Source organism: Octopus sinensis, linkage group LG11 (assembly GCF_006345805.1).
Source record: "Octopus sinensis linkage group LG11, ASM634580v1, whole genome shotgun sequence".
NCBI lineage: Eukaryota > Metazoa > Mollusca > Cephalopoda > Octopoda > Octopodidae > Octopus > Octopus sinensis.
The window spans coordinates 7,021,891-7,049,390 of NC_043007.1; the positions used below are offsets into that span (position 1 = coordinate 7,021,891).

Below are 27,500 nucleotides of genomic sequence, written 5' to 3' on the forward strand. Positions count from 1 at the left end.
ATACGATTAGTACCTAGGACCCTACTGCAGAACAGACCCTTACTTAGCAGAGGTTTGCATGCTCTCGTCACAAGGGACATACTGGGATGTATTATTACTGCTAAGATAAGTGCCTTCCAACTAAAAAATACAAGTAAAATGATCTGATACAAAGAAGAAGCTCGTCACGTGACGTGCATTCAATAGCGATCGGTGACGTAATCCCTGGATGCCGACGTCTCGCAGAGAGTTCTTGCAACATGACAAAACAGCTCAGTGCATTGTCTTGCCAATGGGTTCACCCGTATCACAAGTGGGAGGTGAACTCTTGGTCAAGATTCCTACATCCATTAATAGTAGCACCCATATCTCCTAAAAAAAAATTCATTCAGTTCGCTGATACCTTCAGCTTCACTTCAAAACGTCATGAAAAACCTCGATGAAATTGCAATGACCATTACTCCAGGTTTCATATACAACAGTTGAAATTCACGTATGTCCAGAGAAGGACGCTGTAAATAAATATTAAATATACTGATGAATGTGAAAAACCTCCGTTATCTTTATTATCATCATTAATAATATATATATATATATAAATATATTTTGAACGTTGATATGTTCGCGTCTTTTTCTTAATAGTTACAATATCAGGACTTTAACCTACATGGATTTAAGCAGGATTGAACCTAAGGACTTATAGACTTACTTTTACACGATCGGGAAGTTGAATTGTGAACATTTATGCTTCGTTTTTCCTATCTTTGTTCATCTCCTTATTCCTTTACTCTTCATTTCATTAATCTATATCCTCATTTTCCCTATTTGTCTCCGATGACAGAATATCCCATTCTCTGGGATATACCAGAAACAGCTGTAAGACTTTGAATTTTTTCCCAATGAAAATAATGTATACGACTTGAGATATTTGCCTTGCCTTAACATTTGTTGTCCTCTTAAATAATTATATATATATATATATATATATATATATATATATAAGTTGATTATATCTCAAGGATAGTCAAGCTTTAATTAATAGTGAGGGATGAAACTTGAATCACAGTCAACACCTACATATAACTTTCACTGTACAATTTGTTGCCAAGTTATTTGAATATTTTTACAGAAGCATTACTCATATACCTTTTTGGCTCTCTGTCTTTCCCCATCATCCAACCTCTCTACTTGTTTCACTGTCTATCTATTCTTGCGTTTCTTTCTTACTCTAATATATTTTTACAGTTACCGAACTAATCTATACATCTGACTTCGGTAAGGCCAGGAATATATAAGCAAAGATCAAACATTTAGGTTTCTATCGATCGATACTTATCGATAAAGTTACTTTGATCATCAAACCGTTTTCTGTAACATTACTATCTCGAAGTTGCCGTATAGAAATCGTGAAAACTATTGTTATGTTTCTTTTCCGGTTGCTGTGGGGAGTGGATGTATTATCATTGTGCATACAATTATTATTATTATCATTATTATTATTATTATTATTATTATTATTATTATTATATTATTATTATTATTATTATCATTATTATTATCATTATTATTATTATTATTATTATTATTATTATTATTATTATTATTATTATTATCATTATTATATTATTATTATTATTATTATTATATCATTATTATTATTATTATTTATTATTATTATTATATTATTATTATTATTATTATTATTATTATTATTATTATTATTATTATTATTATTATTATTATTATTTTAATAAATACCTTCTAATATTTTTTCCGGCTCTTTACATTCTGAACTCAAATCTCGCCGAGGTCAACTTTGCTTTACTTTCCTTTGGGTCTGCAAAATAGCCATTCTCCTTGTGCCAAACTCCGAATTCGTTATTATCATTATTATTGTTGTTCTTTATGTTGTTGTTCTTGTTGTTGTTGCTATTGTTGTTGCTAAGGTGGCGAGCTGGCAGAAAGGTTAGCACGCCAGGCAAAATAGTAAGCTGCATTTCACCCGTCACAGCAACATTCTGCGTTCAAATTCTGCCAAAGTCGCATTTGCCTTTCATCTGTTCTGGGTTGAAAAAATAAATACCAGATGAATACCGGTGTCGATGTAATCACCTTAGCCCCTCCGCTAACCTGCTGGCCTTGTGTCAAAATTTGAAACCAATATTAACGTTGTTGTTGTTGGTAAAGGTAATGGTTATTAGTAGATTAGTGATGATGTTGGTCGTTATTAATGAGGGTCGAAGTAAAGGTAATGCAGATAGAATCTGTCACGTGGCTCAAGGTTTTCATAGTATTTCCATTAATGGTGAATGCTGGCGATTGTTGATGGCTTGCTGGTAGCTTGTAAAATTCCTGAAATACACCAGTTGTTACTTTTAATTATGGCTTGAGAAAGCGCCTGTCATTGAAATATGTTCCCAGTCAGTCAAAGAAAAAATATAACATAAAAGTAGGCAGCGTGGTTCTAAGAACGGAAGCTCAAGTTTATTATTGATGGCGATTCTTTGAAGACGAAGTTGGCAGACTGAACGGTCTTGATGGTGACGGCGATCTTTTTGATTTGTGGATTTGCGTTTATTTTCTTTGCTAGCATGAATAGTAAATCTAGTTGATAATGCGTGCAGATAAGAATGTATTTCTAAATTTTTCATCGATCATTAGCGTAGTGTTTGTACATAGAGCTGAAGTTGGTTGGTACGGAACTCAGTAAGGTGAACATCTTACCAATGAATTTTATTGCCTTTCTCATTGCTACAGCCAATGATGCTGGTGATGTTGATTCTCATTCAGATGGTATATCAATATTATGATGGCATCCATGGCGTTGGTAACTATGGACGTTATACTAGTAAGCGCGACCTTAAGACTTGCACTGTTAAGAGATCATATGTGATCTGTGAAGTCTCTGCCAGCGGATCTTATACAGCGGAAACAATTTTAATGGTCGTATTTGAAGTGAAAGTAAGAATCTCAGCTGAAAATATATACTTCCTATCGATTATCAGTTCATGGATTAGAAAGAAAGTGTTTCTGCGAAGGAGATGAACAAAATATAATAATAAAACTGTCATATGAAATTCAGGAAGTGTTATAATCGCCCCTCTTGCTTTTTCCATATTTCCAACTAAGGAAGCGGTACATGATGTGGATAAGTAAACGTCGTGTTCTCTTAGTTGAGACATAGAGAACTGAATTTAGTCTATCTTAGGAGAACACAAAGACCGTCTCTGATGTCTATCGGAACAATTTAAGCAAACACCTGTCAATATGTGGTCAGAAAATGTTTATAATATTCCCGTTCTACAAACTTCACAATTCGAGTGAAGTCGAGAGAAAAGTCAGAGAAAAGAAGTTCATTGATAAATTCTAAACCGTTTTCAATGGCCTATAATAATCACACTTAGAGTAACGGTAATAGTTGAAATAATGATGATAACTAGTTGGACCCGTGAAAACATAAAATATGTATTTGTAAATTGTCTGCTGGTGCCATGAGAACTGTTTCTAGATTGTGACACTTACAGAATATAGAAAAAAGTGTAAAACCGATAACTATATAATCCAATTAAATAAAGGCAAGCTATTATTTTTTTAGGTTCCATGAAAATAAAGAATCCTTCACGTGGCCAATAAAGCGTGACATTTAAGCCACACACCAACTGGCTAAAATGCTTCTTTGAACAAAGCAGGATAATTGCTAATCAAGTTGGCACAGTCACCACCCCGTGACATCTAAGCCGCATGCTGATTGGTCAAAATACAGTTCGTAAGATTCAGCCTACGGGAGCCCGAGAAGAGGTATTTAATGGACAAATCGAATCATATCACTACGGTTGTCATTTGTGAAACACGTCTGTCACTAACGCATTGAAAAAATACTAGATTTATCAAAATAAATATATAATATGCTGTTATTATATATTGTAAATTTGTAAAAATTGTAAATAATAATACGTGAAAATCCAACTAGCTTGAAATTGCATTGATTAACATATCCTTCTATACACAATTATACAAACTCGGAGATATATATATATATATATATATATATATATATATATATATATACTTAGGGAGAGTTTACGAAAAAAACAGATGTATTAGTATAACGCTCACACACATATAGATATACGTGTGTGTGTGTGTGTGTGTGTGTGTGTGTTGGTGTCTTTGTATGACTGTATGTATGTATGTATGTTTGTATGTATGTATGTACGTATGTATGTACGTATGTATGTATATATATATATATATATATATATATATATATGTATGTATGTACGTATGTATGTTTGTACGTATGTGTGTATGTACGTATATATGTATGCATTTACACCGTTGTGCACATGAGAAAACTTACCGCCATTTGCGTGTATATATATATACAACTTGTTTTATATTGACAAATAGCATGAAATCTTCATAATCATTTTTTGGATTTTGGAAAGTTGAAACTCGAAGTAGTTAAAGCTATAAACAATAGCATATAAATATTGAGTTAAAAAGAATTCGAAAGTTACCCTTGGCATACGAGGCCATGTCTTCTGTAGATATTTCCGACTGTCCAAAATTTTTCTTGCCCGTTCTTAGTTTCAGCTTCAAATATAAATAATTTCGTGTTCTGTCGATCTTTGCCAATTCCTATGGCACTAACTATATGTTATGCTTCTTCTTTTTCTAGATCACGTATGAATATACATGAAAGGTGGAGATTTTACTACGTGTCAACAATCTAATGTAAGTGAAAATTATTGCAAGCCCTGTATTTGTCATCGTTGTTGCGTTTTTTGCATTTAAGTAAAGAATTTCTGTCTGGTTTGTTATAATCTGTAATTGATTTCGAATATTAATTTCAAGTATATTTATTAACATTGAAATTTGGGAATGTATGTGTACCGTGGATGCGTTTGTAGTTGCCTATACCAACTATCAAAAATGTCACACAGCTTATATTGATGTGCATGTTTAGATACATATCAATCGAGTTATTTGAGATTTTAATATAGAACAAGGCTCATCTCCAGTAGATCATAAGAAAATATCAGTGACCGGAAGTAAATGTGTCTATCAACTACAATATGTTGGTCCGAAACAGAAACAATCCAACGATTAAGCAACACTGACTCCTCTATATTACATGCAACATGCTTGATGTCCTCATGCACGGCGCTTCGGCTGGTGCATCCTTTATGCATTGCAATGGCTCCCATCGACTCCCCGGACTATTATATCGATTATTTCTGAGCATTTTGGTATTAGGACCCGGTGCATACGTCTTGGGTTTAGATGCTGATGTTGGATCCCTGCTAGCAGCCTCTAGCTCATTTCAAACTTTGACAACACAAATTCGCGCATCTTGCAGGAAGTGAGAAATGTCTCTCTCACTACGCCGCGACTTTAAGGCAATGAATGCAGAGTGCCTGTTCATTTGCTGAATCAACCTAATGTCTGACATTATTTATCTGAAAAGCAAGGTACAAAAATGTGAGAAGAGCTCGTGAAAGAGATAAATTCATATGTAACCACATATACATTCGCACACACAGACTCACACACGCACACAAGCATACGATTGCTCGCACGCTTATATTGCAGTAACTGAATGGTCGTGAGACGTCGAAGCAGACGATACACTTTACAGTATTCAATTCTATTCAAAGACTGTGGAGATTATTTCTGTCTGCTTTATATGCAGACTCGATAAAATAAGTCCATAAGTCGACATATAATGCATTGGACATGTACTATATCAGATACATAATGCACAGGACATGTAGTTGCCTAGACAGGCTGCGTATTACACACGGTTCAATAAAATATAATTCGAAAGCATTAGAGAACTAATAACACATTTCCGGTTAAAAAAAAGATAACATTAACTATGCTATTCCTGATGATATTTGCTTATTAATATCAGTGTTACCTGTGATTAATACCTATAATCAAAGGTGTTCCAACAGTAATCATTCCATAATGCGCCCGGCTGAGTGTTGCAAATCTATGATTAGACTATCCTGTGTCCAGTTGTTTTTACGTAGACTTGGGTGTAATAGAGAGAGATTGAACTGCTATAGATATAAGCGATGTGGCAACATCAAGACATCAATGCATTTTTTCTAGGAACAGGATTAAGTTATATTTCCGTAAATATGTATATATTCATAAAATGATGTATTGAAAAATTCTCATTTAAATTGCGGTTTAACTCTTCTGTTATTAGATCGAGTCATTCATTTCCATTGAAGTCTTATACTAAAGATTACTCAACGCCTGATGTATACTCTACTTTAATTGTAAACTCATACAAAGGCAGACATACACAAATGCAAAACTATACATACATACATACATACATACATACATACATACATATATACAGAGAGAGAGAGAGAGAGAGAGAGAATTTACAAAAAACAAAAGACAAAGAATGTTATATATATATAGTTTATATATGATAAAATATATATATATATAGTTATATATATTTGTAAATATATATTATTATATTATATATATATATATATATATATATTTATATATATATATATATTTATATATATATATATTATATATTTATATATATAATTTATAATATATAATTATATAGTATATATATATATTTATAATATATATTATATTATATATATATATAGTTATATTATAGAATATATTATTATATATTATATAATTTATAATATATATATAGTTAATATATTATATATATTTAATATATATATATTTTATATATATATAGTTATATATATATATATATTTATATATATATTATATATATAATATATATTTATATATATATATAATAGTTATAATATATATATATTTATTAGTATATATATATATTATATATTATATATATATAGTTATATATATATATTATATATATATTTATATATATATATAGTTATATATATATATATATATATATTATATATTCATATATATATAGTTATATAGTTATATATAATATATATATTTATATATATATAGTATATAGTTATATATATATATATATTTATATATATATAGTTATATAGTTATATATATATAGTTATAAAGTTATATATATATATATATATATATATATATATATATTATACATTTATATTATATAGTTATATAGTTATATATATAATATATATTATATATATATATATATATATATATTATATATATTTATATATATATATATATATATAGTTATATATTGAGATTATATATATATATAACAAAGACAGAGAGAGCGAGCGAGAGAGAGAGAGAGATAGAGAGAGAGAGAGAGCGAGAAAGAGAGAGAGCTGAATAGTAGCATTTCTTACCACTCCACTCTTATGTTTACGTCTTTCCCAGGCAAAGACATTTTCATTTACATAAATGTTTGTTTATATGTTTAGCACTACTATAAACCGCTAATTTACATAGGACTATTATTGTCTCGGTACATATACAATTTTCTTCTATTATATATATATACAGTCATTTTCTTGCTAGCTTCAAATTTTATATAAGGATACAAAAATGTGTATATACATATGTGTGCCTACGTACATGTACATAATGCACACACATAAGCATGCACAGACGCGTGCACACAAAAATATACAGTCAAATATATATATCTATATTTACAAATGGAAATATATGCGTGTATGTTTTGGCGTACGTGTGAGGTTCTGTTTGAGCGAGCTTGTTTGCATTTCTTTGTATTTATGTATATTCGACTTTAATTAAAGTCTTTTGTTATACAGAAGAAATTAATAAAACGATTTTGAAAGAAATTAATGCCCTCAAAACATACCGAAAAAGGAATTATTTAGAGTTCTATCATACCTAAGCTTGCTTTAATTAATTATTTTAAATTTGATTTTGTTGGTCATTCTTGTCTTCTTTTTAGCTTTTATATTTCTATCATTTTTTGCAAATTAATATCTCAGATAACAAAATTGTTATTTATGTGTTTCCCTTCTAAATCTACTTTTTACAAATATATTTTCAATTATGTTTTAAACAAATTTGGAGCTCTGTTCTTCTTTATATATATATATATATAGATATATATATATATATATATATATATATATATATATACATACATATATATATATTATATCCTTTTTCCTTGGATTCTTTGGGTTTTTTTAAATGTCTTTATCTTATTATGCTTAATGTTTTCGAATATTTTCTTTGTGTAACAATCCTCGTCTGTAAATTTCGAAATAAGATAATTATTTAAATTGATACATACACACACATTCATAACTTGTGTGAGCAATGTGTGAATGTGTATGTGTGTGGTTGTGTGTTGGGGAGGTGAACGTGTGGCTGTGCGTGCGTGTATGTGTGCTTTCGAGTGCGCGGTTGAGTCTATGACTGCGTGTATGAGTAGCTTTGTGTGTGTTTGTGTGTGTATGCCTGTGAGTGGTTGTATCAATGGCTGTCTGTATGTATGTCTGTGTGTCTGTGTGTGTATGTGCGCGCGCGCATGGAAAAAATGGTTGCTCTTACTTCAGTAGAACGAGTCCTCTATTAATTCCGTTCTTGGCCATGAAATTATTTCACTCCCGCATTAATAGATAACTATTTGCTATCTCATTGTTTAATCTCTAAAGATGGAATGTTTTTATCAAAGTGTTGTTTAGTTTACGGTCTTTGTGAATTTGTTTTGTTTCATTTCATCATATTTGTGCGGCTTCATCTGTATCTTCGTTTATGATTGTTTCTTGTTACAATTTTGCACCTACATTTAAGCAGAAACATAAATACGCACACACGTATACATATATACACATATGTGTGTGTGTTTACCTGATTCCTAGTGTTTAGTTGGTGCGATTATGATTTTAGAGAGAAACTTGGGTCTCTTCCACTCACCATTCACTATTATATGTGAACGTGTTTAAATTAACTGATGAATTCTATACAAGGCAACCAAGTACGTCTTTGAATAACTCGTTCAGAAAACCACTTCCAGTCAGAGTACGTAGATTCGGTGCAACTTGTGTAGTTAATTATCTCAAACAATACGAAGCATTTGAAACAGTCGCCAAAGTTTTCTCTTTTTTCAACATGTCATCAGAAACTGAAATGATGACATCTTAAAATGAAGGAAAACGCAACTAATTCCATATTGCTTTTTGTACTCTCCATTATTTGAAATTAAGTTTCTTTATGGAAGATGTAGAATGTAATATATAAATCTAGTTTTAAACCTTACTTATGTCAGTGATAATAAATTATCCTAGCCTCTTAGGGGATAATACTGAAACCGTGTAACCTCGCGAAATACAATAGAATTTCGCGTAAAATATAAAAAGGAAGAAGCAGATCTTATTATGTCCTGTGCTTGCTTATGTACGCTCCACCACCACATTGTGGAGCAAACGCCATCTTCGAAAGATTCAAAGTGTTTTATTTTGTCCCCACCGTAACACAGGTAGAAGGAGATAGGTTTTACTAAATGGACAACTTAACACTCTTCTATGTGGTTCTTAAGAAACCCTCCCGACGACAAATATAATACGCTGAAACGCTGATAGAATAAGCATGAAATGATAATTATAAAGAACAATAGAGGAAATAGATATGATATTAGGGAGTCAGACTGGCAGCTTTAACAAGTATGAAGAGCATAAAAACTGTAAAGAATAAAGAAATTTGAAATTGCAAGAGGTAAATCGATAAACAAGCCAGAAAGAAACTAACACTGAAGACAAATGTGTACTTACTATTGGATAGACAAAGAAAGTGAGATAGCTGAGATAAGTTGAATGACGGGCACCGTTGTTGATATATGTCAGAGGAAATAAGATTCAAAGAGGGAAGAGAAGAAATTTTATATAGAACAAGTTTGAAATTTGGAAGACACATATGCGAGAACAATGTTGATGCCACTCAGCTAGCAAACACGAATCAGATTCATCTCTATATTCATATCATCATCGCCCCACAAGCATAATATTTTGTCATCAATGGATGAGACTAAAATAATGCTTAACTATACATGAGAAATTGCAAAGCTAGCATGGATGTAACATAAAGGGATGTCGTTATTAGTATGAAATAACGGGGTGGCGAGGTGGCAGAGTCGTTAGCACACCGAATGAATTCCTTGGCCGTATTTCGCCCGTCACTATAACCTGAGTTTAAATTCTGCAGAGGACGACTCTGTCTTTCACCTTTCCGGGGACGATAAATTAAGTACCAGTGGAACACTAGGGTCGATGTAATCGACTAATCCCTTCCCCAAAATTTCAGGCCTGTGTCTTCAGTTGAAAAGATTACTAGTATAAATTCCCTTATATTAATCATATACAAATCTTAAAATAATCCCTCACCCATTGTTACATGAAACTCCCGTGCAACGTTTATTCAATTTCATCAGTGTAAATATTCTACTAATATCTTAATTTTATTTCTAATACGGTATTTGCAACTCATAATACCATTATAAAATCATTTTATATCTTTTAAGCCACATATTTAAATCTTTAATCATATTAATTCTATTCATAATGATATTTCTTATCTATAAAATTTCATATTGTTGGACGCCATACATAAAATTTTGCTAAAGTATGAAAACGTTTGCAGATGAAAGCTAACAACAACAACGTTTAATTGATTTCATTACCAAATTTTCGGGATCAACTTTGGAGTTATTTTGTATTTCTTAGCTCCTAATCTATTCCTACCCTCATTAATCGTAATTTTCAAGCAAGAAGCGCTCCCGCGTTTATGAAATGATTGCTCCTTTTTCTCTTTCTTCACCCAGAAGCGTATATTGAACACCAGTACAATGCACTTCGTAGTTCAGTTCCTCGACGAACTGAAATTTCAGAGCTGCAAATACCAATCACGTGTGTATGTGATGTGTGCGCGCGCATATATATATATATATATATATATATATATATATATATATATATATATATATATATATATATATAAGCAACAAAAATAACACTCTTTCGTGTTAAACGTAGCTCGTGAGTAAGTACTCTCTTCCTGATGACCTCCCTAACAACCCCAAATCAGCCGAGCAAGCTTACTTGAAAGAAGACCTGCAGGTGAAACGTTCAGCATAACAAAAGAGAAACAACTTTGTGTGAGTATGTTGACAAAAAGGCAAGCCCCTCCTGGACTCGTGACCTTACACTGTATTTGCAAGAATGGAGACTGCTACTAAACACCTAATCAACAAAAGTAAGAGTGAAGTCGATGGAGTTCCAAGATGCAACCATAAATGTAGATTATGTCATATTTATGTGGAAGACATCACACATGTGATTAGCAGCTGCCAAAATGTTCGTACTGATACTACCCCCCTAAATGACATGAAGTTGTCGCAAAATCAATATACAATGCCAATGGGGGAAAAGACTACCCGGGAATAAATTGAAAGAACCGACTGTTATTGAATACGTACATAGATACCTACACAAGGAATACTGGTGGAACATTCCCATCAATACATCTGTCAAGTGTAAACATAACAGACCGGATATTGCTGTTTGCGTCAGACAGGAAAAAGCATGGAGTGTCATAGAGGTCAAATGTTCTGCCAATGTGAATATCTCTGAAAATCAAAGAGAAAGAAGATAAACTATGGACAACTGCTTCGAAATATCCAGCTTCTATATCCGGATTACAAATTTACATTTATACCAATAACAATTGGAGTATTTGACTTTCTAAGTAAATGCCAACTGTCAGTCTGGATAAGCTTGGATTTTCAGAAAAGTAAATCAACCAACTAACTTGGAACAGTAAAATTATGCAAGACTTTTCTCAGGTTTCAAATGTGACATTGTTTTCGTCAACAACATTCCAAAGATGGAGCTTTGTATTATTGATAGAAACCACCTCCTTCCTAGAAGAAAGAATGTACATGAATAAATACAGAAGAGGCATTTATACTTGCTTGTGTGCATGTATGTATGTATGTATGTATGTATGTATGCATGTATGTATGTATGTATGTATGTATGTATGTATGCACGTAGCCGAAGCTCAGTGAGTTTAACACTCAAGGTAGGACTTAACTTCAGTTTATCACAGAATTGTCTTCGCGTGCTTTGCATGTTCCGACTATTGTCGGACATAGTATGAAAAATATAACTGAGGTTTTGACAGAGATGCTACAGATTAATGGACACGTGAACGTGAAGCCTTCTGAGCGAGGACACTGATTGGTCCCTTGCATGGGACCAATCCTACTCTCAACTGAACGTATGTATTTGCTACAATAGAACTAGTCAGTCATGAGATTCAAACGAAGTCACATGCGTTACATTAGTTTTCTCTTTTCTAGAAATATGTCTAAACAAATAGTAGGGGTCACTCATAACTGTTGAATTGCCTTTGATTCTACAGTGTTCATCCATCCGTTCACAGATTTTGATTTTGGTTTAGTAGGACGTCAAATGGAGATTAGCCACCTTACCAACCGGTTCTTTGACTAACGAGGTAAATCCGAGACGTGGGTAATTATCATTTATTTAATTTCATTAGTGATAGCGAGGGGAGGTAATAGTGCTGGTGATGGTTAAGCCGGTTCGTTTTTCGCCGCTCTTTTTATTTCCATATTGACCAAATTTATGCATATACGATTTCTATTCATGATACTCCAGCAGTGTATTGCGAGATGTCGAGTGGAAAAGGAGAATTAACTGATCGAGGGTATCGATGATGTTAGTAGTGACAAGTTATATTTTTCTTATTTGTACTTGAGTGCTGCTAAGGGTACACAAAAAATTGTTACTTTACGAATGTCGAAAAATAACGGTTGATTTCGCGGTGGTAAAATTTTAGAAAATACTATGCAAGTTGTAGCAATTCAGGAAGCAGAAGTTGCACGAAGAGTAACAAAAGAGGATTTATTTATTTGCGATTTGTGGTGGCGTTTCCCGTTATGTAATAAAAAATATATATTGTATGTTGCGAGTTTATCTTTCTTTTCAATTTGGAGTCAAACAACCCTGTAACATTGATCTAATATCCAAGAAATGCAACTACAGTATTAAATCTAGAAAATGATTTATAACAGAAGAAAGTTTAAAATGTGCATCCAGTGGACTATCCAAATACAAAGTGAATAGATATGATCTATGTTTACAAACCTCATTCGAATCATTCAATCATGCTTCCCTTAATGTGTCCACATTCTCTCATAATCCAATTACATAAACGCAACATTCGGAACAATAGAACAAACGAAATAAATCAAATATATCGTAGGTTGCCTCACCACTAATGCATCTTTATTTAGTTCATTTTCAGAATAATAAATAATACAAAAGCAAAATACATTACTAAATCATAGCTAACATATGAAATACGAAAGCACTTTTAGTTTATAAATCAAATTTTCCAAAATCTCAAAATTGATTATCAAAATATTTTAAACTATATGCCATGGGCCCCTAGTTTATATAATAAAATCATGAAATTTCCAATTCTATTACCTCGTCGTCACGTGAACAGAATTACTCCATGGACTCACTTCTTTCTTCTAAATTTCATACGTGCTGACATAAAAGCAAAGTAACCCCGTTTCTCTCCTCCATCATCTCTACATGGGTCCTTCGCTTAATTTTTTCGTCACATAATGCAATTATACTGGCAAAACATTTAATGCTCCGTTAATCTTAGTTGACAATCGGGTTTACAGCGAAGCAAATTGCACAGTTTTAGAAAACAGCATTTATTTAAAACAAATGCACCATTATCACAATTAAATCTTGTCCGACTGAAGGTTATAATATCAGGCACACACATCTATGTATGAGGCGTATATATATATATAATATATAATACTGCTTTCTCCTATGTTTCCGACGAAGAGCTCCGCTCGAAACGTTAGAAATCCCTTCTTTCCTGAGCGTCCAATAATACTATATTTGTTCCACGTCCTCGCGTTGTTGTGTTTTTTGTGCTTTCTTGTTGGATTAACTATATATATATATATATATATATTATATATATATATATATATATTATATATATATATATAGAGAGAGAGAGAGAGAGAGAGAGAGAGAGATTATATGTATATGTATGCATATACATGTACACACATACATTTTAAAACAAAGGGCAAGCTATTGAGATCGTTACACGAGTTGATATAAATAAAATAAAAATGAATAAAAATATGAAAAACTGGTATATGTTTTAAGGGGCCCAAAAACGCTTAGGACATTATATATAAACAAACAGATAAACATATAAACAAGTACAATGCGAAGGAACGAACAATGCCAGCTGTATCATTAAAAGATAGAGAGGAATCTCTTTGAAAAATTATGAATTAAGGTGGTGGTGGGGGATGGTCCAAAAATTTTATAAATAGGACTGTGAAATCAGTAGACAATGAAGGGAATTTAGGGAATTTATGTTTTTTTACTTTTTATCTGCAATACCTGATGAAGCGACATCGCAGCAGAAGGCACAGGGAAGAGCGGCAGCGTCCAACTCGCTGCTTCACCAGAAGCAATACTGGAAAAATCCCAGGATGCAGTAAATGCGGTGCACCAACTGCACCAACTTAGCCTCAGCCTCTGGCTGAAACCCGCAACAGATAAAAGATATGTCATATATATATATATAATATATATATATATATATATATAATATATATATATATATATATATAATATATATATATATATATATTATATATATATATATATGAAAGCTCGCATATAAACCTACAAACGGTAACATGTAAATATGAATTTGAGGAATCATTTTCGATGGAAAAAATCGAAGGCTGCATATGTGTGTGCATATGTATGGATTTGCCTATAGTTATATATATAAATAGAGACAAAATACACTGACGCTATATATTTTAATAATTCTATACATAATTATGACAAGGGGTTAGCTATAAGTCTCTCCACGCGCTGGAAAAACAGACGACAAAAGACGCCATTTGTAAAATTTAGATATATAATCTAATTTACATATATAATCTATAATTTGCATATATAAATAGTGTGTGTGTGTGTGTGTGTTTGACTGTGTGTTTATGAGACAGAGGTTTTGTGCGAAAAGTATATATAATATTTAATACATTTCATATATGGCGTAACGAATATCCGAGGGTGTATAATTGTTGCCTTGTACTTTTAAGGTTCAACTTAAAATAGGTTACGAATAATATTTTTATCGATTATCCGTTGCACTATTTATTGTCCGAATAGGAAGTGCACTTGTTGCTATAAATGTTCTTTCGCTGCTGGCTTTTACTCCATTTCTCAGCCACGCTCTAAATATAGTTATGCCCATTTTTGTCGCTTTCGTTTCGAAGCAAAATCGTTATTATCATTCTTTGGACCATTTTATTGTAAAGGCAGGTTTACAAGTTTATCGGTATTATTGTAGCATTTTGAAGATTCATGGATTACATCCTAAGTCTTGCGGAAAATTAATTCTGAATAGATTTATAGAGAGTTTGAACACACAGTAACGCAATTCAACAGAACGATTGTTTTTCTTTGTTTTTTTTTTTTATCTGGTTACCGACTATTTTCATAGACTTCAATAATGCTGATATTTCAGAGATAGTATTTGGATTACATATTCATCAAAGTTTATGCTATGCAGGGAATCTTAATATATGATGTTCAGGCATCTACAGAGGCAGTGAGGTTGACCGTAGGGTGGTTTGAATAGTCATTTTATCGAGTTCACTGGAATCTTAAATCAAATTCATTACCGACTGAATGTATTGCAAATAAAAGGAGCGTTCCCACATGTGTCAATGAATTTTGTACTTTGTTATCACTCTAGATTATGTGAATATCGTAAAGTAGAATTTGAAGGTCCATTAACCAGGAACATGTAGTTCTATATAGGAACGAAGATGCCTATTCAGATGTGATACCATATTTACCGAAAATTATGCAACACTTCCATTTACAATATGTTCCATGTAGTTTGGTGTCCATTAAAAAGAGGAACAGATTCCTGTATTGTGATTGACATACTATAAATATGAAGTTCGATATCAAGTCAGATCGAAGGATTGTACAGTGTTTACCTATAAATAATACAACTGTTCCATTTGGAAAACGTGCCCCACATACTAGACAGGTGAGCATGTTCAAATCATTAAATGCTTTCTCTTATCTAATCACCAAGAAAATGGAGCTCACAGTTCAATTGAAATCTGTCCCTTCTTTTGAAAGGTATGTACAATATTAGTCTTTCTATGATTTCATGAATGTAACATATTTATGGCGAAATTATAATATTTTTACCGAAACTAGTGAAAACGTATAAGGAAAGTTCCACCGGATATTGATTGTAAAGCTCTTGTAATAGTGGCCGGACATAGTTGTAGGAGCCAGACAGATTCTCATTAATGTCGGCTTATCATTCTATTCATTGCGCGTCTTTCTGCCCGTAATGTTCCGCGTGTGTTTCAGCGAAATCTACTTTTGAATGGCAGCGAATGAATAAACATATTGTTGGATATTTGTACACAGCTACGATACAGAACTTATTAAAATATGCACTTGTACACGTATTCGGTACATACACACACACACACACACACACACACACATATATATATATATATATATATATATATATATATATATATATATATGCATATATATATATATATGCATAATATATATATATATATATGCATATATATATATATATGCATATATATAATATATATGCATATATATATATATATAATATATATATATATATATATATATATATGCATATATATATTAGAGATGATGGTGTACTTGAGACCCAAAGGTGTCAGGTAATGCTGAATAAGTGCTATAGACAGACCATAGTTGTGTTCCAGATTCGGTAACATTGCGAATAAAGGGTTCAATGTTGGTTCTATGCCAGCATGTGTATATATGAATTTTTTGTGTGATGAGATAAAAAAAGAAACAAGGCTGTATAAATATTAGAGCATTTATAGATAGAAGGTCTTACAGCTGTTATTATTAATAAATATCCTGGAAACAGCTGTAAGACATTCTATCTATAAATGCTCTAATATTTATACAGCCTTGTTTCTTTTTTTATCTCATCACACAAAAAATTCATATATATATATATATATATATAATATATATATATAATATATACAACGTCAGAATTATTGCTCTAATATAGCCAACTGTGTACCATACTTTCTTTAAAGCAACTTTACCTCGGTCTTCTCCCGGAGTAATTATCTTGTGTGGATGTTCTGTGTTTTACAATTTAATAAAAAATCCTACCAGTGCGTGTGTCAGCCGTAAACCATTCCAGCAGCGGTTAGCGAGGATACGAGACACATTTCTCTTTTACTAGGTTTTTTCAACAGCATGCACCCAGACCCTCCCAATATATACTGTTTAGGAATACAGCACGTCCATAAAAATACGACACTAAATTTGCATTTCCACCATCTATTTACATTGAGCATGATGTACCGATAGAACATGATGTATACACACACATACCTACGTATATATATATATATATATGTGTGTGTGTGTGTGTGTGTGTGTGTGTGTCTATACACGCGCGCACACACACAGTGAAGCATGAATGAGTAAAACACATTGAAAAACGAATTCATCGTCAGCTGATCGATGCAAAACACTACTTAGGCTGTATCAATTAAACCTTGTAAACCTTGTTTACATACGGGTACTTAAGAAAGCTGAAGACATTTCTCCCTGTTTAAATGTTTGTCTGGGATTGTTCATTTACTTATGATGCAGCAGCAGCAGCAGTAGTAGTAGTTGTAGTAGTAATAGCAGCAGTAGCTTTAATAGTAGTGGCAGCAGCAGCAGTAGCAGCAATAGTAGTATTAGTAGCAGCATCAGTAGTAGTAGTAGTAGCAGCAATAGCAGTAATAGTAGTATTAGTAAATGCAGCAGCAGTAGTAATAGTAGTAGTTGTAGTAGTGGTAGCAGCAGTAGCAGCAGGAGTAGTAGTAGCAGCAGCAGCAGTAGCATTATTAGTAGTATTAGTAAATGCAGCAGTAGTAGTAGTAGTAGTAGTAGTAGTAGTAGTAGTAGTAGCAGTAGCAGTAACGAGCTGTGGCAATGAGTGCCTACATAGTTGTATGGTTGAATTATCGTAACAATGAAACGTGGTCCTAAATGATGAAGAAGCAGACAAGAGAGTCAAAGAGCGCTCAGTAACCTGTAACTAGGATGATTCCCAATGAAGTAACTCTGTTAGGCCTTTATCTGATAACAAGGACCTCGGGTTTGCTAACGACATTATTGACCCTGATTGATATAGATTATGAATTAATAACTTACCCTGCAAAGGATAGATAATTCAAAAGATATAAGTCTTTGTTTATAAGTTTGTATAGTCTTTAGTACATATCGATCAGCTCCAAATGATTGAAAGAAAACGAACCTGTTATGAATGTGAAACACGATTAGTTTTGTGTTTGTCTTTATATCTTGTTCTTTCTACTCCATGGTAACGGTCTGCATTTATGATGTGCGCATGTCTTCCCAAACTAGTTAGATGTATGCTGAAGATCTTACATTTAACCATATAAAAACTAGGGAAACGGGTCGAGAAATAAATTCGGCAAAAGAGCAATGTATCAGTCTTGTTGATTCCCTCATCACCCAGCATTTTATAGGAAATCGGTGCTGAGTATTTCCAACTCGTCGTATCTACCGCTGCTGAGACATGAGAGTTATATTCTATCTTAAATTTCAATTTATGTGCATATATATATATATATATTATATATATATATATATATACGGAGATGTACTCGCATAGCAAGTGATTTGATCTGAGATCGTGTGCTGGAACGAAAACAATTGCAGCGTGGAAGGTGTTTGTAAGCCATTTAAGAAACACACAAAAGCCGTTCGATTCACTTCAACATTTAAGTTTAATTTGTCAAAATATTTTCGTCGCTAAAATCCGCGACCTGTTCACTGACAAAGTCCGTGCTGCATATATATATATATATATATATATATGAACAACATATGTTACGGACATGAAAGAGTTGATAGCATCAGTTTCAAAATTTCTGTATGAACTTTTCGAGTCGGCTCTGGTCGTACAGTTTTAAACAAGTTCGGTCGATGCCTCACATGCACATACATGTGTGTATAAGTACATGCACACACACACACACACACACACACACACTCACAAAAAACGCGCACACACACATACGTGTGTGTGTGGTTACATATATACAAAGGAAAAGTTAAGCATAAGCAAGAGGTCAAACGCGAAGGACAATGTACAAGAATGGAAAGTATTCCTTTTCATCAGTTTTTGACTGAAGGCAATTTCGACACGATTTCAACTGGATTTCACTCGGGAGTTACCAGAGATGGCGGCGATTATATGATGGGGTTAAATGCATGGAAAAACATTTTAAGTCTTAGAGATAAGACAAAGAAATAAAAAAGCAGTCGATGTTCTTTGGTTAGAATGTAAACGAAAAGAAAACAACAGGTAAAACAACCGCAACAACAGGTAAAACCTTTCACACACATCTCAACTGTCATGGAACTCAAATGAGGTATGTAGGTAGAATGTCAGGTTGAATGGCTGCTAATGATCGCTTTCATTACCCGAGTTCCCGTATCAAATGCAGAAGAAATTAATTACCCTTGCTATTCTGATTTGGAGAACGGTAAGCAATTTATCAGAACAATATTGGAGACGACTCATTCTAACCTTCTCTTATCTATTGAAATAAATGGCAGTTTTTAGACGTAGAATTAGAAAGCTCGCTCTCGCTATCAACCCCTAGATGGCATTACGGTGCTGCCCTTAAGGATCCATTGGGGGTTAGAAACCCAGTGAAGTAAAGACGTGATATAATCCATCCCAAAGTATCCACACATGATACACTGAAGAATATAACTCATAACACTACTCAATCAATCTATATATATATGTGAAAACAAATCACCAACGAACAAAATCAAAAAGCAATTTATATTGTATTTATCCTATCAGCTGAAATAGAAAATAGTAAAATGAAACGATAAAAAGCTCGTACACCAACCAAACATGACACCAACGCATTACAAATGTACTACTGAGAAGACTACATGAACTCAGAAGCTATTATAGTACACACTGGAAACTTTTGAAAAGATGGGGGGAGGAGGAGGAGGAGGATGTTTTTGATTTATGCACAAAGTCGGCAGATTTGAAAAAGGATCATTAGTTGATTTTCAGCGACTCACTACTCTTATATTTTATCGACCTGGAAAGAATGAAAAGCAAAATTGGCCGCGGCAGGATTTGAACTCTTACAACATAAAGAACCAAAAGAAAGGAGACAAACCATTTATTGTTTTTTTTACCGCGTTCCTAACGACTCTGCCATTTTGAAGATTGAAGTCGAATAATTTGATTGATTACCACATTTGTCAACATAGATGGATAAATTACAGTATACTTCCGGTCGGCATAGAATTACATGTCAAAGTAGAATATTTGAAATATTATATTTATTAGATTCTTAATGTCGATTCTAAACTGGAGAATACCATTAACCTGATTACACACTTTCTGTCGCTTTGCTTAGTTGATTATGAAGTTTTTATGACTAATTATTGATTAACTTTGAGTTTAATGAGAGTATCACGTTTACTCCAATGGAACTTCGAATTCTTTAAGTTTCAAGGATACTCCAAGGTGAATGTCGTGTTTGTGTGAGCGTGTTTATATCTATCTATCAATCAATCAATCAATATATATATATGTACATATACACACACACATATATAATTGTATATGTCTGTCCGGGCGGACAGATAGACATACGAACAGATAGACAGACGGATAGATAGATAGATAGATAGATAGATAGATAGATAGATAGATAGATAGATAGATAGATAGATAGATAGATAGATATATATATATATATATATATATATAGATATAGATAGATAGATAGATAGATATGAATCACTCGTTATAGCAAAACTTCTCTAGGAAATACTATAAGCATTATCTTTGATGTGTCACTCACTAAGTAATACATGCTTTCCTTCAAACTCGGCAACACTACCTCGTGTAGCCTTTATTAATACGCAGTAGCAGACTGCTTATTAACTGCTTTATAGCCATATTTATGCTATTTAAGGACATGTTTCGTACTTCATAATATAACGTTGTTTGAAAATGGTAAAGGTTGGAATCGTACATTGCTTGGATCAGTTGGATGATTGACTCGAGACCCGTTTATTAACTGCTGGTTTCCTTTTGCTTTTAATTGGGATTCTGCTGCCTACGTTGGATCAATTAAATAATGACTTTAAGCATGTGGTCCCTCTGACGGTAACAGCTTTGACAAGGGAGATAATCATATCTTCATTATACGAAGCAAGATTGGACGTTTAACACTGTTCATTGAATGATATGGATGCATAGATGTAATCTTTTCTTTCTTTTATAACTTTGTATAAATATCTTTTATCGAGGCGTTGCTTGGCGTGGGTCCAGCCAGAGAAGCGGGTGATCGGGTGGTAATGATCCTTCCACAGGTTCATCTATGGAAACCTTGTTACGACTTTTACATCCTCTGAGCGATCGGGTTCGGTCGTCTTCTCCGGACCATCAGAGAATGCGCCAACAACGGCACGGAACGCCGCCGCTCGTAAGCGATCTCGTCGGCCAGATCCGGGAGTGGAACTAAACCGGAAAACAAGAGCTTCTTAACCACATTTAAATATCCAAACCTATATTTAAATATCTTTTAAATTTTAGTATTCTTTTATCAACTATTTCAATATTTTCTCATTTGTTTCTTATTACGATTTTATAAGTATTTTTATATTCTTGAAAAGCTTTTCCAGTTTTGTCCATCATTTACTTCCAATGGTCTTTAAATATGTTTTGTATAATTTAACTCAAGAATACCTCAATATGTTATTCACCTTTTCGCAGTGTTCGTATTTTCTCTCTTGTAAGATGGCGAGCTGTCAGAATTATTAGCCCGATGGGTAAAATGCTGAGCAGCATTTCGCCCGGTTTTAGATTCCGAGTTTAAATTCTGCTGAGGTCGATTATGCCTTTCATCATTTCGGTGCCGATAAAATAAGCAGCAGTTGAGCCGTGGGGTCGATGTAATCGACTTACACCTCCCCCGAAATTGCAAACCTTGTGCTAAAATTTTAAACCAATATTTTTCTCTCTTGGAAATTCCAGATTAAAATGTTGTTTCTCTCTCGCTAAAATCTCTCGCCTCAACCATTTGTAAAGAATTGCTGATCTGATTGTATACCACCAAATCAACACATATAAAGTGTGTAAATAATTTCTTGCTGGTTGGTTAATTGTGGTTTGGCAATCTCATATTTTGATATGTGCAAAATTATTTTCTTCTTTATCAAATCAATATTTTCCTTTACGAGGTTTTATTCCCAGGCCGTAAAGACATTTTGAGTTTCCCCCGCATATGCGAATAAATTGCAATTTGCTTTGAAGAATTGAAGCTGTGGTAGCATATTGTAACCTAATCAAAGTGATTTATCGTTAATGGATTTCTGGTGTTCTTGCATTGCAAAGTATTATTAGTTTTCCCATTTGTGGATGATATACGTATCTGAATAAATTGGTTCGAAATTATGTATTCAGTGTTGAAGGGGATTCAGATGTATGAATTTATTTGCATATTCTGATATGCTTAATCAGTTCATTAAATTAATTTAGGCTTAAGTCGAGATCTGAATATTTGATACACCAAATTAGATTCAGTCTCTGCATAACATAGTTATCCATATGGGCTCACGACACTTATGCTTCTGCACGCATACTTACAAAATACAAACACACACACATACACACACACGCACACACACATATAGATGTATATGTATATTCATATTTATATGCACGCACATAGATAATTATAGACATACATACGCACATACATACATGCATGCATACATACATACATACATACATACATACATACATACATACATACATACATACATACATACATACATACATACATACATACATACATACATACATACACACATACATACATACATACATACATACGCACATATGTATCCCGTGAGAGACGTAGAAAAAGATTTAATCATTTCAATGATTAAATCGTTTCAAAGAATCTAACATTGCAGGAGAAACACTTGTAAGGTTATTTAGCGATAAATTTTAAGTTTTGCCGTTATGTAATACATAAATAAAACAAGGCTTATAAGTTTTCAGAAAGAAAACACGTAACGTACATCAATCATATTTTATTTTTTAATGTCAGTCTGTTCGCTTTTCTCAATTTTCTCAATTTTCTTTTAGCTTTTGTTTTTATATTAAGTTTCATATATTTTTCTTTTAGTTTGTTTAGAGTTTGGCTTGTGTTCTCCTGTATTCAACGTTTCTTTATCAGATTTCTTCTTTTTTGTTATTTCTTTTTTGTTTTGCGTCATATGTATTGTATAAATTGTGTTTTATAGCTGCTGATTTTAAATGTAAATTTCAGTATCTATTAATAATGAAGTTAATGAGGAATTTTAATGAAATCTTACATGTAATATTTTCTGGAGGAAAAACATTAATCGAAGAAATTGCGCAAAAATAATTATAGTCAATTTTATCGGATGATTTCTGAGTAACCGTTGATGTGTACACACAAATTTTATTGTGTATCTACAATATTTGATAAAAGAGAACCAATTTGAAACAAAAGAAAATCGATTTCAGCAAAAGAAAATGTTCTCTCTGATTGCATCAATTTCATACGAAATAAAAGCGATTCCTCATTGCCCTTCCAGGCTTTCCGAAATGCGTTTGGTGTTGCAGAATACTTTGTTGTTGTCAATAGAAATCTTATATGTTTAGCCATCTGATTCATCCACATATATATTTTGTTGCTGTTGTTGTTGTTGTTGTGGTGGTGGTGGTGTTGAGGATGGTTTGATGTGTAATCCAGTCAATCCTGATGCACCATTAACTTAATAACTATGATTCTATCATGCAGTGTACAAGATATATTATCTCTATCTCCTTTAGGGCTAAACTAGATTCCCCGATACAGGCATGAAATCCAACATATTTCAGTTTCTCCACATTCCAACCTGTCCTTATATTTCAGTTGTCTGTCTTTATCCATACCACACCTGTAATCCAACAAACCTGTGTTGAAGGTGTCCAATGTGATGTTCAGCTTTCTATACTTTTGAAGGCAACCAGAGTTAAATCACCTGCTATTTCTAGGATGTTCAGCATCTGTGTCCCTATATGCAACTGCTTTGCACACGTAGCGGTATTCAAAGTTCCGTGAAGAAGAAATGCATTAACGCTTAATCTTCATTTAGATATATCAATGGCAATGTGTGTGTGTGTGTGTGTGTGTGTGTATGTGTGTGTGTGTGTGTGTGATGTCTATATGTATCTGAGCGAGTAAGAGTGGAGTAGTTAGGGTTCTGAGGACTGAGTTGCAGTTTTCTAGTTTTATCTGAGTTTCATCTTTATTATTTTGTTTTATTTGATTTCATTTTATTTTATTCCATTTAATTTTAGAGCGCGACTGAGGTGGGCACGCTTGGTTATATGCTTGCGTTTCATGTACTGCTGGTCTTCCTTTTAACAAATACATTTTCATTCTTTAGGCTGTCTGTGAAAATAGTCCCTTTAAATCTTCTTTTGAAACAAATATACTATTTTACGTTATTTGTAGCTTGTTTGAACTTTGGTGTGTAAAGACTGCGAGCAATGCAAAATTGCAGAAATCATAATGGAAATAATATATAAGACTTACTATATTTCATTCGATTTCTGTGCGTATGCTGTGTGCATTCATTTATGATGACCTCAAAGGTTTTTCTGATATTTACCATGCAAATTACAGCTGCACAGATTGAACCAATCAGCCAGTTTGAAGTGATTTACGACCAGAGAAATGAGGAGAATTTTGTAGCGTAAGGATATAGAGAAAATGTGGTGTCAAACGGACAGATAATTGCAAAGACAGTTGCGATCATATAGAGGTGGGTTTAGAAATGAATAAACATAGATAAAATGTATTTGCTCTGTCTGTATATTAGTAAGCAATACGTGTTTGTCAAGAATGGTTCGTGTAGAGATTGGGAAATGAGAATGATTCGGTTTTTACAGGGGAAATCGTCTCAGTATGGGCAAGCAGGCAACTAAGCGGTGCATTTATTTAAAGACAGCGGGTATTCTGAAATCAAGGATAAATGCAATGTGGCAGAGCAGAATGGCTACAGACATTGTTGTTGTTGTTGTCCAGGTGAGAGAAATGTTTGACGTAGGGAGAGAGGCCCATGTGTTTGCAGGTGTCACATACATGTGCAGACACACGCACGCATGCACGCACACATTAAAAAACAGACACAAAGGCATTTTATGAGTGGATCTCAAAATCAAGTGCTATCAAATAGATTATCTTTTTGCCCGAATGTTTGTGTTCGCACGTAGGTCCATACATTCATATATTGCATTATAAACACACACACACACATATAAATCCGCAAAAATAACAAACGCAAAACCAACAACGCGAGGGCGTGGTATATATATATATATATATATACATATATACATATATATGTTTATTACAAATACGACATATTTATTTAGAAGAGAAACAAACACAACCATAGTTTTTATTAGTTATTCAACATCTAAATTGCGCCTATTACGGTGAAAGATGCTGTTTGTGAGATGTAGATTCACTCTAATCACTTCTCTTAATTGATACGTGGAACACCGCACAAGATCAAAGAAGTATTTCGGATTTACTTAGCTAAAAATGCTGATTATACTGTATGATTTCCAAGTAAAACCCATTTGAAATATGTGTGAACGAGCGACAGGAAATTGGATGTGTGCTGCAGCTCGACCCTTGGATAACTTTGCTTCACTTTATGGCAGCTTTATTCATAGAAGCAGGAGTTACTAATTTGTTTTGAAAACATGCAACTTATAGAGTTTCATGACCACAGCGAACAAATTAATGCAGATGCGATGGAAAAATCTCCAAGATTTTATGCTTGCCAATAGGGGAAATGTGAGAGGTTTTTGAGGTTTTTTTGCTTTTGTTGTTCTAGCCTATAATTTTCATATACACATTCACACGAATGAAATATTTATGAAGTCTGCTTCATTAAAGGGTCAGTCGTATTTTCTATCCTATTGATATTGAGTGAAGATGGGTGTAGGACAGATTGTAATATATATATATGTATGTGTGTGTGTACCTTTGTATGCATGCACGCACAGGCAACACTTACATATATATATCCTAAATGTATATATATATATATATATATATATATACAGACACATATATATACATACACACCACATATGTATATATATATATATATATATATATAATATATAATATATATATGTAGGTCCCGGGTTGATTCGGGGTTAACCACAGTAAATAAGGTACTCCAATACATAGTAGAGTAAAATTAATTTATTATATAGAAGGAGCTTCTACAGGACTAGAACTGTTTCATTCAAGAGAAATCTTCAGGAAGCTAGTTAACAAGAATTGTATTGGCATTTATACATTTAGGCAGGTTTAAAGGGGTGTTGGTGGGGGACTTTTGGGGGTAGGCATAGCGCAAATATCATACTTGGGGGAGTGGTCAAGGAGTCAGTGTTAAATTAGATAGAATAAATAAAAAAATTTAAAAAAAAATATATATATATATATATATGTGTATATATATATGTATGTATATATATGTGAATATGTATATATATGTATATATATATATACATGTATGTATTTGTATGTAGGTGTATATGTATGTGTGTGTATTTATATTTATTGGTGTATATGTATAGACTAGCCTTCTAAGAGTGTAGACATGAATCTGTAGGTACGCGTACGTATGTGTATATACGTGAATGTATGTAGATGTATGTATGTATGAATATAACATATAATGAGTGTACGAATGAGTGAGTGTACGTGCTAAAGAGTGTGCGTGAGTAAATGAGTGCTTGTTTTCCAGTAGACAGATAAATGGACTGGCTGTCATAGCCAAGATGTTTGTGACCAGCGATCAAAGATAACAAAAGTAATAAATGAAGATAATAAAATTAAAATTAGGGAAGGGTCTGTATTTGTATGTGTATATATATATGTTGTGTATGTGTAGGTATGCATAGGTACACATATGTATATATATATATATATATATATATATATTATATATATTATATGTATATGTATTTGTGTGTATATGTGTGTGTATGTGTATATATGTGTATATAGGGACTAGTGTGCTGTGTGTGCATATGTGTGTGTGGATATTGTGGTGTATGCGTGTATGTGAGTATGTGTGTGTATGTGTATATATATTTTTCTGTGTGTATATGTATGTGTGGTCGTGTGTGTATATATACATGTGTGTATACGTGTACGCATGTGAGTGTGTGTATGTATACATATATTGTATGTGTAGATATGTATATGTATGTGTAAGTGTATATATATGTATATA

At 32.9% G+C, this 27,500-nt stretch overlaps 1 protein-coding gene across 3 annotated transcripts in view; it reads left to right on the forward strand.

Moving 5' to 3' along the window:
* LOC115217464 (metabotropic glutamate receptor 3) overlaps window positions 1-27,500 on the forward strand; it is a 477,824-nt gene that overhangs the window by 121,349 nt on the left and 328,975 nt on the right. For 2 of the 3 annotated variants that reach the window (XM_036507042.1, XM_036507043.1), the window contains exon 2: window positions 4,661-4,716. The exons of the other annotated variant lie outside the window; for it this stretch is intronic. The gene's annotated coding sequence lies outside the window, so the exon portion shown is untranslated. The remainder of the gene's footprint in view (window positions 1-4,660; window positions 4,717-27,500) is intronic. 3 annotated transcript variants of the gene reach the window in all.